The sequence below is a fragment of the Acipenser ruthenus genome, chromosome 32 (assembly GCF_902713425.1).
Source record: "Acipenser ruthenus chromosome 32, fAciRut3.2 maternal haplotype, whole genome shotgun sequence".
Classification (NCBI taxonomy): domain Eukaryota; kingdom Metazoa; phylum Chordata; class Actinopteri; order Acipenseriformes; family Acipenseridae; genus Acipenser; species Acipenser ruthenus.
The window spans coordinates 8,089,512-8,106,068 of record NC_081220.1 but is presented as its reverse complement, the minus strand read 5'-3'; the positions used below and the strand labels follow the sequence as shown (position 1 = coordinate 8,106,068).

Below are 16,557 nucleotides of genomic sequence, written 5' to 3'. Positions count from 1 at the left end.
CACAAAAGCAAAGTTTGTGGGGAATAAAGCCATTTTCTATACATTTGAGGCATAAGCAATTAGGAAATAACACCTACTACCCAGGAACAAAAATTGTGTTACATAGTGTAATCAATATGTTGTGTAGGCTAAATTGTATAAATAAATGTCCGGAGACATTTAAATCCAAACACGTTAAAAAATGAAATATAGTGGAATAGAAATAAAGACGGCTTTGACCTCGACGTGATTTGAACACGCAACCTACTGATCTGGAGTCAGACGCGCTACCGTTGCGCCACAAAGTCCTGGCGTAGTGCAGGCTTGTTATGCAATCCTAGAGTGCACAGCGTGACATGACAGAATGCAATAATGTGTTAATTTACCAAAAAAAGGAACAAATAAATGTGTAGGTATTTATTTGTGAATAAACTATCTTGCTTCTATGTTGGGACCGGAGACCTTACATCCGCATTCTAATGATCGTCCCACCCCAGAGAGACTTTGTCTTGACCAGGGATTAATATAATTTAAAAACAAACTGCGATGGTTCCACGTGATGGGAATGTGAATAGAGTCAAATACATTTGCATCATTCTGTATATATATATATATATATATATATATATATATATATATATATATATATATATATAATTTCAAGTAACTGTAGGTTTATCATCATAAAGAAAACACATTACACATTACCACAGTTCTGTAACAAAATGACAATAACAAGAACGTTCCCATACCGGGAGTCGAACCCGGGCCGCCTGGGTGAAAACCAGGAATCCTAACCGCTAGACCATATGGGAAGCTGATTAACAAGCTCCTGGACATGCAACAGTAGCTAGCATACAGTACAATGATTGGTAAAAACACAAGAACCGATATTTCATTATAAACACGTTACAAATGAAAGCAAACTTCAAGCCATTTATTTTTATTCTCAATTAACACAAACTCTTTAATTGCTAATAAATAAATAAATAAATAAATAAATAAATAAATAAATAAATAAATAAATAATCTCCCTTTGTGCTTCTCGGAAGACATACGATGGACGGCGCACTGCAGTTTTTCAGTCTGGGGAATATTACAAATTAGGAGACTGTGCTTTAAAATACACATGTAGGGCGGGCGTCTCTGTTACAAAGAATTGTCACACTTTGTATTTATCTCCATAATGCGTTGGGACTAAATACGCAGATACGTTAAAACTATTTGGAGAATGCGGGCATCGATCCCGCTACTTCTCGCATGCTAAGCGAGCGCTCTACCATTTGAGCTAATTCCCCTCGTATTGTGTCAGCGATTCTCATAGGCTACATCGCAGCTTGATACGAGCAATTCAGATTGTCCTATTTTTTTTTTTTTTTTTTGGGGGGGGGGCAAGGCAATGTAGTCTGCCTTTTGCAAATTCAAAACATTTTTTTAATTAAATAGCAAATATTTCGACGAGAGGCATGTTTTCAATTTCTTCAAAAAGTAGTCTCAGCTCGTTGATTCAGTCGCTTTAAAATCCACCTCTGTGTCCCGATGCAGCAGCGCTGTGTGCTGTGGCTCGAGCTTGTTTGACGAGGCAGACAATGCAAAAATGCCAAAACTTGCTTTTGTATCACATGACAAACTTAAGGTATGCTTTAACGACTTGGCTGTCTCAAGTTAGTTTGTATTTTTAATGGAACACCTCGTTGTTGCCCAGTCATTGTATCATATGAAGTAGAGCTTGCCAGCTGGGGGTGACGGTCTGCCAATAAAAGATAAGACTATATTTGCAAGGATCATTTCTAGAGTGAAACTGTTTTGAAGGGATTGGTCTCGGTATCCACCAGGAGGAGTGGGAGTGTTTTCTTCTCAGCACCGAGCTGACAATAAGTTCAGTTGTTTAAATCATGAAGCAAATTTCAAATGGATCACTGCTAATGTTAAAACAATTTAAGAACACTTTAAACAGTAATGTGATTTGCACTACGCAGGACTAGATTGATCTTAAATAAAGACATTACATCTGAAAATAACTTGTGCTTACCCCCACTTACAAGGAAAGTGTCAAACTTTGTATTCGTCCTCATAACGTGTTAGAAAATGTAAACAGCAGTTGGAGAATGCCGAAGTCGATCATCCCAGCATGTTAAACGAGGGCATTTCTCCTGTAAGCTACGTCTAGTAATAGATCGTTTATACTGTTCTCAATGGTCCGCATCCCAGCCTGAGACCACGATCCAGTTGTAGACGGAGATGTTTTTCAAAGTAATATGTTATTTGGAATATTAAAACAATCAAGTTAAATAACACATGTTTGGACACAAAATATTTTTCAGTGACGTTAACAAGTAGTCTGTTTACAACAAAATGCAATCTGTGTTAGGAACACTATTTTAGTCGGATTTAAAATGGAAATTAAAATGGTATTGAGTGCTGAGAAGAGTGTGGTATCAGCTGTTGATTTCCTTGAAACAATCTTTTATAGTAAAATGAACACATTTATTCCTTTAAAAAATAAGTAAAATTGAACTGTCAGAAGTGGGATTTGAACCCACATCTCCACTCGGAGACCGGAACACACAATTCTTTGGAAAGACAGAGTTCTTGTAGATGCCTGTAGATGCCAGGCATTCCGGTTCAGATCTGAAATTCTGTGTCATTCAAAAAATCATTTCAAGATCGCGGTGGTGGTGATCTCGATCAAAAACTATTACAATGTGAATCAAAAAGGATCTTCTATCTCCATGAATAAATTACAGCGCTTTGAGATGATATATGTTACTAGCGGATTGTTTAGAAATGTACTTAATTATATTAAAGCTGTTCTAAAAAAGAATGTTATCTCGAAAATGGAGTCTTGTCAAGCCGAAATAGCGTTAGACTGAAAATCTAAAGGTCCCTGGTTTGATCCCAGGTTTTGGCAAACAGCAAGAATTTTTTTGTTTTGTATTATTTTGAACTAAAAAACAGAGCACTTTTTTTCTTCAGTGTAATTGGAAGAAATAACAACGTATCAGAGTGCCATTTTCTAATGTGATTAAGAAATGCAAAAAGCATCGTCCCTGGGTGGACCTGAACCACCAACCTTTCGGTTAACAGCCGAGAGCGCTAACCGATTGCGCCACAGAGACCAACCTGTCAAACTACAAAAACTAACTTGCTTCAGCATTCTAGCACAAGCAAGGACTTTGTAAAGAATTGTGTGTGTTGGTTTCCGAATGGAGGCTTGGGTTCAAATCCCACTTCTGACAGTTGACTTTTACTTATTTTTAAAATGAATAAATGTGTTCATTTTATTATAAAAGATTTTCAAGGAAATCAACAGCTGATACCAAACTCTTGTCAGCACTCAATACCATTTTAATTTCTGCCTCGTCAAACAAGCTCGAGCCACAGCACACAGTGCTGCTGCATCGGGACAGAGGTGGATTTTAAAGCGACTGAATCAACGAGCTAAGACTACTTTTTGAAGAAATTGAAAACATACCTCTAGTCGAAATATTTGCTATTTAGTTAATCCATTTATTTTTTGAATTTGCAAATGGTAGACTATTGCCAAAAATCTGACAATCTGAATTGCTCATATCAAGCTGCAATGTAGCCTATGAGAATCACTGGCATAATTCGAGGGGAATTAGCTCAAATGGTAGAGCGCTCGCTTAGCATGCGAGAAGTAGCGGGATCGATGCCCGCATTCTCCAAATAGTTTTAATATATCTGCGTATTTAGTCCCAACGCATTATGGAGATACATACAGTGTGACAATTCTTTGTAACAGTGTCGCCCGCCCTACATGTGTATTTTAAAGCAGTCTGCTAATTTGTAATATTCCCGCAGACTGAAAAACTGCAGTGCGCCCTCCATCGTATGCCTTCCGAGAAGCACAAAGGGAGATTTTTTTATATTTTTTAGCAATTGAAGAGTTTGTGTTAATTGAGAATAAATATAAATGGCTTGAAGTTTGCTTTAATTTGTAACGTGTTTGTAATGAATTAGTGGTTTTTTACTGGTTTTCACCCAGGCGGCCCGGGTTCGACTCCCGGTATGGGAACGTCTTTGTTATTGTCATTTTGTTACAGAACTGTGGTCATGTTTAGTGTGTTTTCTTTATGATGATAAACCTACAGTTACTTGAAATTATATATATATATGTATATATATATATATATATATATATATATGTATATATATATATATATATATATATATATATATATAAAGAATGATGCAATGTATTTGCCTCTATTCACATCACCTCACATTTCACTGGTTGCCTACGAGGGCTTGAGAGGGGTGACGTAAAAGTGAGAGAGAAAGATCAAAGTTTAAACACATAACATACAACAATCTGACACTCGCTCCCGACGGGTCAGGCAGCATCCTCTGGCTGCTGGCCATTTAGTGGAACAAGAGACAGGAAGGGGACCAACAGGACAAAAGGACAGATCCTTCGCAACTCAGTGCGGCATCCTCAGGCAGCTAAGCTGTTAGCTGGGCAGCGTGGAGAGCTTAGGAAAAGTGTCTCGGGTCCGTTTAGGAGGGATGAAAACAGAGAACCCCCTCCGTTTAGGACAGACGGAAACAGAGAAACGATGGAATGCTGTCAGTAGTGTGCAGTGGCCTGCTGTAGAGAGCAGAGAGCTGCTGAATGCAGTGGAAATTGGTATTTGAGAGTTAAGGCGTTTAAGATGATGTCGGAGATGGGTCTGCCTTTGGGCAGAGATGAAGAATGCGTAGATCTGAGGCCTCTGCAGAACCTGAGAGGATGAGAATGTGTTGCTCGGAGGCTGCTGCAAAACCTATTGATTTGATCAGGAGCAGTCTAAGAGTGTATTGTCTGTTGCGGTGTTGGAGGACGCTTGACTGAAATGTTGATAATCGTAGGACATAGTTTCCGTATGTGCCTGGAAGCTCAAATTGAATGAAATGGACTTTGAAAGTTGTATTAAGTGCCTTGATGAAGTTGGGGGCAAATGAGGAAGTGCAAATCCGGGAGCAAGAAGGTTGCAGGAATGTGACAGTGGATTCTTAAAATCTCAGAAAGCTGATAAGCATGGCTTCATGACCAGATCCTCGAAGGGAGGGGTTTTGATTTGAAATAATCAAGTTAATATATGAAGCAAAAGAGGTTGAGGCAGGACGGGACTGAGAATCCCTCAGAAAGACAACGAACTGCAGGAATTGATAGAAAGTTTGGAGTGTGCGAGATTCGCAGCGATAGCAAATCAGTTTAAATTATGTAGTTTGTGGTGTTATGCTGCCATCTCGAGGGTGCGATTGGAATTGAAACTATTGGCTTCAGTGAAGCAGGGTAGCATATATTTGGTTATTGCGATTAAAATCCTTGTCTATGGATAAAATGTTTGCTTTAGAACAGTTAGTGATGATATAAGTAAGTTAACGTAGGTCTAGAAGAGGAGCCTGCAGTATTTAGATGTCATAATTCGGCGAGTTGAAGCTCTCATGTTGCAAAAGCGCAGCAGCAGGAGCCAGAAGATTGCAGTAGTGAGGCACAGGCTCGCATTGCCTGTTAAAGCTGCCTGGTCGCCATGGGAACCTACCACTCCCAGTAGTCACTCGATGAGGCGTTGCCATGGTAACCATGGTCTGTGAGGCGCCTTTGTGAAAGAGTTGCAGTGCAGCGGTGACGTCGGAACAGTCTTTCTGATGAAAACGCAGACCAAGTTGAGAATGACGCTGCGCTTTGAACGGCGCTGTAGCTGCGCTGGAGACTGGAGGGAGCAGAAAAGACTAACGATGGAGCTCCTGCAGAAAAATACAAAAGCTGAATGATGAAAAGAATCACCTGAGCAGGTAGGAAAATAGCTGATACTGTCTACCAGCGCTGAGCAGAGAAATGACCTGTAGTGAAAGGAGCGAACAACAAAAAAACAAACACAGACCAAAAACAAACACAGACGAAGGGCTGAAGCAGTGCTGGGTGTATAAATAGAAAAGAAGGAGAGATTGACATGCAAACTACCTAACGGGATTGCCCATACCGCTCTGGTCACGCCCTTTTTACCTGACCAAACAAAGCAGCGCAAGATAATGGCAGAGAGACTGGAACTTGATTGAAATTTGTTTGTCGCTATATAATCAATAAATTGTATAAATAAATGTCCGGAGACATTCAAATCCAGGCACGTTAAAAAATGAAATATAGTGGAATAGAAATAAAGACGTCTTTGACCTCGACGTGATTTGAACACGCAACCTTCTGATCTGGAGTCAGACGCGCTACCGTTGCGCCACAAAGTCCTGTCGTAGTGCATGCTTGTTATGCAATCCTAGAGTGCACAGCATGACATGACAGAATACAATAATGTGTTAATTTACCCAAAAAAAGAAACATAAATAAATGTGTAGGTGTTTATTTGTGAATAAACTATATTGCTTCTATGATGGGACCGGAGACCTTACATCCGCATTCTAATGATCGTCCCACCCCAGAGAGACTTTGTCTTGACCAGGGATTAATATAATTTAAAAACAAACTGCGATGGTTCCACGCGATGGGAATGTGAATAGAGTCAAATACATTTGCATCATTCTGTATATATATAATATATATATTTCGAGTAACTGTAGCTTTATTATCATATTGAAGACACATTACACATGACCACAGTTCTGTAACAAAATGACAATAACAAGAACGTTCCCATACCGGGAGTCGAACCCGGGCCGCCTGGGTGAAAACCAGGAATCCTAACCGCTAGACCATATGGGAAGCTGAGGAACAAAATCATGGACATGCAACAGTAGCTAGTATACAGTACAATGATTGGTAAAAACACAAGAACCGATATTTCATTATAAACACGTTACAAATGAAAGCAAACTTCAAGCCATTTATTTTTATTCTCAATTAACACAAACTTTAATTGCTAATAAATAAATAAATAAATAAATAAATAAATAAATAAATAATCTCCCTTTGTGCTTCTCGGAAGACATACGATGGACGGCGCACTGCAGTTTTTCAGTCTGGGGAATATTACAAATTAGGAGACTGTGCTTTAAAATACACATGTAGGGCGGGCGTGTCTGTTACAAAGAATTGTCACACTGTATTTATCTCCATAATGCGTTGGGACTAAATACGGAGATACATTAAAACTATTTGGAGAATGCGGGCATCGATCCCGTTACTTCTTGCATGCTAAGCGAGCGCTCTACCATTTTAGCTAATTCCCCTCGAAATGTGTCAGCGATTCTCATAGGCTACATCGCAGCTTGATATGAGCAATTCAGATTGTCAGATTTTTGGCAATGTAGTCTGCCATTTGCAAATTCAAAAAATAAATGGATTAACTAAATAGCAAATATTTCGACTAGAGGTATGTTTTCAATTTCTTCAAAAAGTAGTCTTAGCTCGTTGATTCAGTCGCTTTAAAATCCACCTATGTCCCAATGCAGCAGCACTGTGTGCTGTGGCTCGAGCTTGTTTGACGAGGCAGAAATTAAAATGGTATTGAGTGCTGACAAGAGTTTGGTATCAGCTGTTGATTTCCTTGAAAATCTTTTATAATAAAATGAAAACATTTATTCATTTTAAAAATAAGTAAAAGTCAACTGTCAGAGTGGGATTTGAACCCACGCCTCCATTCGGAAACCAACACACACAATTCTTTACAAAGTCCTTGCTTGTGCTAGAATGCTGAAGCAAGTAAGTTTTTGTAGTTTGACAGGTTGGTCTCTGTGGCGCAATCGGTTAGCGCTTTCGGCTGTTAACCGAAAGGTTGGTGGTTCAGGTCCACCCAGGGACGATGCTTTTTGCATTTATTAATCACATTAGAAAATGGCACTCTGATACGTTGTTATTTCTTCCAATTACACTGAAGAAAAAAATGTGCTCTGTTTTGTAGTTCAAAATAATACAAAACAAAAAAATTCTTGCTGTTTGCCGAAACCTGGGATCAAACCAGGGACCTTTAGATTTTCAGTCTAACGCTATTTCGGCTTGACAAGACTCCATTTTCGAGATAACATTCTTTTTTAGAACAGCTTTAATATAATTAAGTACATTTCTAAACAATCCGCTAGTAACATATATCATCTCAAAGCGCTATAATTTATTTATGGAGATAGAAGATCCTTTTTGATTCACATTGTAATAGTTTTTGATCGAGATCACCACCACCGCGATCTTGAAATGATTTTTTGTATGACACAGAATTTCAGATCTGAACCAGAATGCCTGGCATCTACAGGCATCTACAAGAACTCTGTCTTTCCAAAGAATTGTGTGTTCCGGTCTCCGAGTGGAGATGTGGGTTCAAATCCCACTTCTGACAGTTCAATTTTACTTATTTTTAAAAGGAATAAATGTGTTCATTTTACTATAAAAGATTGTTTCAAGGAAATCAACAGCTGATACCACACTCTTCTCAGCACTCAATACCATTTTAATTTCCATTTTAAATCCGACTAAAATAGTGTTCCTAACACAGATTGCATTTTGTTGTAAACAGACTACTTGTTAACGTCACTGAAAAATATTTTGTGTCCAAACATGTGTTATTTAACTTGATTGTTTTAATATTCCAAATAACATATTACTTTGAAAAACATCTCCGTCGACCACTGGATCGTGGTCTCAGGCTGGGATGCGGACCATTGAGAACAGTATAAACCATCTATTACTAGACGCAGCTTACATGAGAAATGCCCTCGTTTAACATGCTAGGATGATCGACATCGGCATTCTCCAACTGCTGTTTACATTTTCTAACACGTTATGAGGACGAATACAAAGTTTGACAGTTTCCTTGTAAGTGGGGGTAAGCACAAGTTATTTTCAGATGTAATGTCTTTATTTAAGCTCAATCTAGTCCTGCGTAGTGCAAATCACATTACTATTTAAAGTGTTCTTAAATTGTTTTAACATTAGCAGTGATCCATTTGAAATTTGCTTAATGATTTAAACAACTGAACTTATTGTCAGCTCGGTGCTGAGAAGAAAACACTCCCACTCCTCCTGGTGGATACCGAGACCAATCCCTTCAAAACAGTTTCACTCTAGAAATGATCCTTGCAAATATAGCCTTATCTTTTATTGGCAGACCATCGCCCCCAACTGGCAAGCTCTACTTCATATGATACAATGACTGGGCAACAACGAGGTGTTACATTAACAATACAAACTAACTTGAGACAGCCAAGTCATTAAATATTTCGACTAGAAGTCCCATGTGCAAACGATAACGATCCAATTCTGGCACGTAATTGGGCCAATATAGTCAAATTGGCCTGTCAGCATTGCACCATTACTGATGAAAAGGTTTGCCAATATTGGTCCAGTATTGACCCATTTCATACATGTTTACTGGGTACCAACTACCAGCTATTTATTTATTTATTTATTTATTTATTTATTTATAATTTTGGCTTAGAATATCCTCCATAGGCTACAAGCCGTCTAACCTGTTCTTAAGAGCCTAAATATGTAAATGTGCCTGCGTTTGAAACAATGTCTCGCAGGAAGCCTGTCCCTGGACAGTGTGGTTCAGCACCTGTTACATAGAACAGCTCCAACGATAATAAACACATTGAAACCGTTTCAAATAAAAGCTGAATTGACGAGCATCCCTGCAATGAGGACCCTGTATGGGAGGTGCCGACTAGCGATTCAACACATGATCCAGAGAAGCGGCTCTGTGTGCTTTCCAAATATCTGTTTACAGAAGAACAGGAACATCGTCCTTCAGATGAACCAGGATATTTTTTCCCTCTGTTACAGCGTCATTCAATTGATTTTCATGTTCCTGTAAAATGTCCTCTCGGGTTGGATTTAACTTACTGAATGCTCTTGTGTTAAGAAAGCGCAGCAGCTGTGAAAGAGCCCGGATAGCTCAGTCGGTAGATCATCAGACTTTTAATCTGAGGGTCCAGGGTTCAAGCCCCTGTTCGGGCGATGTTTATTTTAGGACTATGGATACATATAGCATGACAATAAAACAATGACGTCACGATTTTAACACGCTGACGTGTTCCCGTGTCAGTCTTGTTCGCAGCTGATTTACAGTCAGCAGTTCTGCAGGCACACAGCATGCTGAGATGCAGGTCACTTTTTCTTTTTTGAAGCCCCCTTGCGCGCCGCGCTGCAGACCGGTGTTTATATTGCCAAATAAATTACAGGCGAGTTTGGATATTTACTTTTAAATTAGTATACGTTACCATTCAAGTATAAACGGTATGAATGTGTTTATCGATTGAGCGTTTAACCCATTACATCCCTAGAAGGAACATAGTATAATTAAAAAAATGCCATGTAATGCTTTTGCTAACCAGTAGCTTTTTCTTTCTCGTATATAAAAGCTGCACGTCACATTTTGTAGAAGCTTGTCGTTCCTTGCTAGTGCCACTCTATAGAACCTCCGGACTTGACCACGTTTGATAAAAACATAGAAACACAATTTTGTTGGCCCAGCCAGCCCTAGCAGTGTGGGGCAGCAGTGTGGAGTAGTGGTTAGGGGTCTGGACTCTTGACCGGAGGGTCGTGGGTTCAATCCCAGTTGGGGGACACTGCTGCTGTACCCTTGAGCAAGGTACTTTACCTAGATTTCTCCAGTAAAAACCCAACTGTATAAATGGGTAATTGTATATAAAAATAATGTGTAAAAAAATAAATGTAATTGTATGTAAAAAAAAAATAATGTGGTGTCTTGTAACAATTGTAAGTTGCCCTGGATAAGGGCGTCTGCTAAAAAATAAATAATAATAATAATAAAAGCCCGGACGGCAGTGGAAACAAGGTATAAATCCTAACCACTAGAGCACCAGGGAAACTGATTACTGATGCGAACATCTGGAGTGGAATGAATTATTATTCACTGAGAAAAGAAGCAGGAATCCTGCTGAACAACATGAGCAGCATGCTGCTGTGATGTGGAATTACTCTCTCCCTCTTGTGGTCACAGAGTGTGGTGCAGTCCGTGCTGCTGGGATGTGGAATTACTCTCTCCCTCTTGTGGTCACAGAGTGTAGTGCAGTCAGTGCAAGGGGATAATCATTGTTTTTAAAATGCTGGTCTGCTGAAGGGACATTTTAACATTCTTTAATATTCACTGGCAGGGGTGGAAGTTGCAGATGTTGAGATATTAGAGTCAGTGTTTCCCAGAATGCATCACTGTGAGCAGCTCCTTCCTCCAGACACAGACCACACTGTAGTGTTTAGATGACTGGGTGTGAGGAGCCTTGTGTTAACAATGGGAGAACTGGGCTGACTGGGGAGGTAACTGCTGCCTATTTCCATTGTCATGTTACTGTACTGTTATAGTGTGGAGTAGTGGTTAGGGCTCTGGACTCTTGACCGGAGGGTTGTGGGTTCAATCCCAAGTGGGGGGATACAGCTGCTGTACCTTTGAGCAAGGTACTTTACCTAGATTGCTGCAGTGAAAACCCAACTGTATGAATGGGTAATTGTATGTAAAATAAACTTATAAAATATCTTATAAGAATTGTAAGTCACCCTGGATAAGGGTGTCTGCTAAGAAATAAATAAATAATAATATTACATTAATGACAGCAGTGGTGCTCTGGCTCCCTCGTGTGGTCAGTATTAATATATGCAGTGTGTCTCTCCGAGGTCACATTAATGAGTGCACTTTATTCACTTGAACACAGAGCAGCTCCTGTGTTAGCTGTCACTGAATCTCTTTATTCCATGATTTGCTGTATTGAGCTGGAGGCTCAGAGAGTGTTTCCTCTTTCCTATCAGCTGTGTGTTTTGTGTTTAAAGCTCAGAGCACTCTGGATATTTACTGACACCCTCCTCCCCTTTCCCAACTTGCTTTTTGCTCTTTCTTTTTGCATTAGGACTCTATAGAGTCCTTTTATGTAACTGTAACACCCGCTAGGCAGGGCTTACGCAGAATTGAAATACATAATCACATTTGGAGTCGGTCTACTCCAGATTAGTGTGTAAGACACTGGACAAATAAAACAGTTACAGGTTATTTTATTCTGAAAGCAAATCAAGGATGGGATCAGAAACACGGCCTCTTCCAATTAAAAAAGAATCTTTTTTTATTGCAGATAAAAAGAAATGGAATGTTAGCAGCAGATTAATACACAGCAGGAAACGTTCAGCACCAGAAGCACACTAAAGTGCGCGGTGCAATAAATACCTGTGAAAAATGATTGATTTAACATTGCAATCATTACAAATAAATACAAATATAAACAACGACCTCTCTGAAAACAACACACAACACAAAACACAGCAGTGCGCGCAGGCAGGGGATGTCGGAGAGCTGCATGCATCATTTTCTGCTGCAGATCAATCTGTAACCCCATTCAACATCATCTCCTGCTTTACCAGACAAGGAGCAGACAAAAGCCTCACAAGACTTGACTAGCTCCTTGCTTACAGTATATCACTCTGTTACCCCAGTCTACTCGTTGACTGACAATGTCCTGTATGGTTGACAATGAAGTCAGAATGGTTTCTTCCTCTTTCAATGTGATGCATTGGTTGTATCAGCCTGTGAAAGCATGCATTCCACACAGAGCTTCACACTGATAGTGCCAAGTCCTTGCACATATAGCAGCTTCCACAGCTAAACATCTGGGTGTGTTCCTGTCAATGCTACACTTTATAGCAGGAAAACAAAACTGGTTAATTCACCATTGTGATATTTCAAACATTATACATTCATTTAAAAACAGAGACCAAAACTTCAAACAACAGACGATATTAAATTGCTTTGAATACATGTAAAAAAAAATCTTGTATATTAATATTGAAATATGTTAATATGTGTTTTAAACCATAGATTGCTTTAAAACTTGTAACGCAATAGAAATATGTTGGATTGTAATATGCTATGTATGTATGTATGAATGCATGTATATATTTATTTATTTCCTTTAAGAGGAGTAAAGTGTCTGATTTAGTTTATTTTCAGTTTGTATTTAATTATCAGAAAATTAACAATGCTCACCTTTATCTTTTCCTTACTAGACATAAATCAAGAATTATATTTTCATTTTTATTTTAAACTAAATTAGTAAATATAAATCCAATGACAGCCATTCAGCCTCTGCAATGTATTAGAATACAAGAATAATCAAGATATTTACCAGATTGATCTTGTCTTTTATTTTGAACCCTTGTTATTGAGCTCAGTGTGTTTGTGTGCAGTTGAGCTCCTCCACAGGCCGTGTCCCGTTTCATTGCCTTCACCCTCAGCACCTGCAGTAGGTCCCAGCTGCAGCAGTGCAGTCACTGTGGAGTCCTGCTGAGGGAGGTTTTTGTACGGGTGTGTAGCACTGTGTGAACACAGCTCTACTGCTGGTGTAGTGGAAACTCTGACAATAGTAATCTCCTGCATCTTCAGCCTGGACTCCAGTTGTCACGGGTGACCTCGAACCAGTTATTATGTGTAGTAAGAAATTGGATTCCTTTGCATGGAGAATTTCAGTGGCTAGAGTTCACGGCTCCTCGATTGATTCAGATTCAGTTGTATTAAGTCTGCCCACTAATAATGTAGAGCAAAATAGGTATTGTGGTGTTTGCAGAGCCGACCCGAGCTGAACCCAAGACAGAAGTGGAGTCCTGCTGGGAACGAGCTGAAACATTGGACATGGACTGGATGATTTAAAAATGAAATGTATTAATGAGATGATATGTGCTGTAACCATTTGTAATGTTTGAATAATCTTTAGTCTGTAACAAATACTGTAAAGTGCTCTCTCTGTAAGACCGTATAACAGATTCTGGTACAACTTGATACACTGGCCCGCCTTGAGCAGTCTCTTATTAAAATTGGCATGATTCCCAGAATTTAGTGCTGAAATCTCTGTTAAGACTTTTCAGCTTGACTACAGAATAATGCTGTACTAATAGATGTATGTTAATATGCTTGTTTTAAATGGTATAGATTGTTGTGGTAACATATAATCATAGGTAGTGATAATTATTGTTAGTATGAAATACTATGAACAATTTTTATGTATAAGATCATATGATTCACTTTGCTTAATATGATAGCATACCTGAAGCTGTTTTCTATCAAGATGAGCATAGTTAAAAACTGTGTCCTAATTCAATGAAAAGAATTACTGTGTGCTTACACTCAAGAATTATAACTTCTGAATATAAAGGGAAAAGGAGTTAGGAGTATTCTTAAGGGAAAGAGAAAAACAGAAAAGGATTAAAAGACCTCGCTTTGAGTAGGTTTCTGCTTGTAATTCAGTTTTAAAATAAGTAGGTGAGTAAGAACAACCTAGAGTAAAAGCAGACTATAACTTAAGAAAAATAAGCATTGTCAGAAGATACACCACAAATAGAGAGCAGAAAAATTGAATAAAATCCTATTGTAATATTGCGGATATACTGCTGCTAGCAGAAAGTAATAAGGTTAGCAGCCATACACTATAAGAAGTAATGTACTAGTTTGACTCTGAAGTTAAAAGACGCAGCATAAAAAGATGTTGTGTTTAAAATACAAAATAAAAAGATTGAAAAAATATTGAAGAATAACTTTATAAGCAAAAGATAGGCTTTGGAAAAGTAAACTCTGTGTAACCTGCTTTATCGAACTTTCTACAAGCCTGCCCTTGGAGGGATCAGTGCTTGAGGCCAAGAGGTCTTCATTGGCAAGAGAAGCGGGGATTCTCTTATCAGGAATTTACGGTGTCAAGGCTAGAAGTATTTTTCAATTTAGAAGAAGGAAGGACAGAATAGAAATGGTCTAATTCCAAAATATATTAAGATAGTTAGTTGCCGGGTGGAACAAGCACGTAAGATACAGGTGTAAGGAAAGTTCTAGGGAACATTAATCACTATTAAACTTGGCAAGAAAAGAGGTGTCTCCAGCAAGCTGGTTTTAGCCAGTATGTGTATAGCTGAAAAATACAGGGTCATCTGGATGTAAATTAAGTTCAAGCTACCAGGGGCCCATAGGAGAAAAACATTACAGCTTTACAGCTCAGTAAAAGATTTAGGTTTTCCATAAGGAGAAAACTCTACATTAAAAAGATATAAGATGGAAGTTCCCTATAATACCTGCTAAACACACACCTGTAAGGAAAGAATGAAATTAATTTGAGAGTGAGATGACATGAGGGAATATATTTTTGAAAGCCAAGTTCATGTAATCAATTATAATCATTATAACTATAACTGCTATATTATGATATAATTATTGGTGTTGCATATATTCAAAAAACACCACTTTTCTTATATTGGTGTTGCATATATTTAAAACACCACTCCTTTTTATAATGCACCCATATTAAGTAGTGAATCAAGGTTGCAGGGATTTTGTGAACTCTGCTTCACCTAACTTTTCAGATGAAGGAGGGGGGCCAAGAATGAGTGGATGAGAACATGGGCTAGTGTTGATTTGTTGGCATATGACTTTAATTGAGTCTGAGGAGTTGGTTAACTTCTTTAGAGATTACTGTTTGCCAAGAGATAAGGAGTGTCCATATAGATTGATGACTGGATCTAATTGGGGCTTCCCATTGCTTTCAATGGGACGTAAATTGTATAAAAACCCTGGGCCGATCACACTGAGACCACCACAATCAAGCTTGGCAGAGCTATGTGGTCCATCCTTTGCAGATCTCTACAGAACAGTCCTTCTCTTTTGTTCACGCTACTCTTCCTTATAATAGGAGGTAAGCATATTAATGGTATTATTGTATCTCGCATTTATTGGTTATATTGCTATGAGGTTTTAAAACTATGTTTTAGAATTGAGAGTGTTATATTGAATGTGCTAAAATATAGCAGTGGGTGCTTGTAGGCTTTGTGCTTAACCAGCCTGAGGGCTGCACTGAATACATATAATTGTATTATGTTATTGAAGTATTAAATGCTGAAGCTTGTAATAAACTTAGGATTGCTAATTATTGTTACATGTTTTCGGGTTTTGGTAGTATGTGCAAACTACTAAACCAATATTAAAGGCATTTTAATAAAACGAAGGAGCGCTGATGTTGCTCTGATTCGTAAAACTTTGAATAAATGAGTCTGAGTGATTTTCTTGATTAAATAAAAAGGTTTTAAGGACACACCGCTCGTCCAGTGCTCGAACATAAACCACTAGGAGTTTTAAACATCTCTGTCCTCCTTAACGTCTCCCCTGAGTTAAGAGTGTGTGCAGAGCAAAAAATATAATAAAAGAGAACGTGAAAAGTGAAAACGTGACACAGTGATGGTCAGAGTGAAGTCAGTCCCAGATCCACTGCCCCTGAAACGAGTTGGAATCCCAGACTGAAGTTTACTTGCTTCATAGATCAGGAGTTTGGGAGCTTCTCCAGATTTCTGTTGGTACCAGTGTAGGTAGCTGTTACCATGCACTGCGCTGCTGATTTTACAGCTCAGAGCGACTGTGTCTCCTGGGAGAACAGATTTCACTGATGGAGTCTGAGTCACAGTATACTGTCCACTGGATTCTGAAAATAATAAATAATAATATTAACATTTATAGTAAATGATTGAAATAAATGATGAAAGCAGATTATATTTCAAGACTTTTTCATTTGATTTCATTCAGTTTGCCTGTTTTACTTCTAATACTTATATATTAAGAATTGTCCCACAAATAGTGGAGTGCAGATGACAAGTGCCCA

General features: G+C 38.6%; 5 non-coding genes across 5 annotated transcripts; 1 reads left to right on the top strand and 4 right to left on the bottom strand.

The window, feature by feature from the left end:
• Positions 1-215: 215 nt before the first annotated feature.
• Positions 216-287, bottom strand: trnaw-cca (transfer RNA tryptophan (anticodon CCA)). The gene has a single exon. It is a non-coding gene; the product is annotated as a tRNA-Trp (tRNA).
• A 435-nt stretch (positions 288-722) lies between these two features.
• trnae-uuc (transfer RNA glutamic acid (anticodon UUC)) lies at positions 723-794 on the bottom strand. The gene has a single exon. It is a non-coding gene; the product is annotated as a tRNA-Glu (tRNA).
• A 5,362-nt stretch (positions 795-6,156) lies between these two features.
• Positions 6,157-6,228, bottom strand: trnaw-cca (transfer RNA tryptophan (anticodon CCA)). The gene has a single exon. It is a non-coding gene; the product is annotated as a tRNA-Trp (tRNA).
• Positions 6,229-6,628: 400 nt separating this feature from the next.
• On the bottom strand, positions 6,629-6,700 carry trnae-uuc (transfer RNA glutamic acid (anticodon UUC)). Its single transcript has one exon. It is a non-coding gene; the product is annotated as a tRNA-Glu (tRNA).
• Positions 6,701-9,813: 3,113 nt separating this feature from the next.
• trnak-uuu (transfer RNA lysine (anticodon UUU)) lies at positions 9,814-9,886 on the top strand. Its single transcript has one exon. It is a non-coding gene; the product is annotated as a tRNA-Lys (tRNA).
• Positions 9,887-16,557: the final 6,671 nt, after the last annotated feature.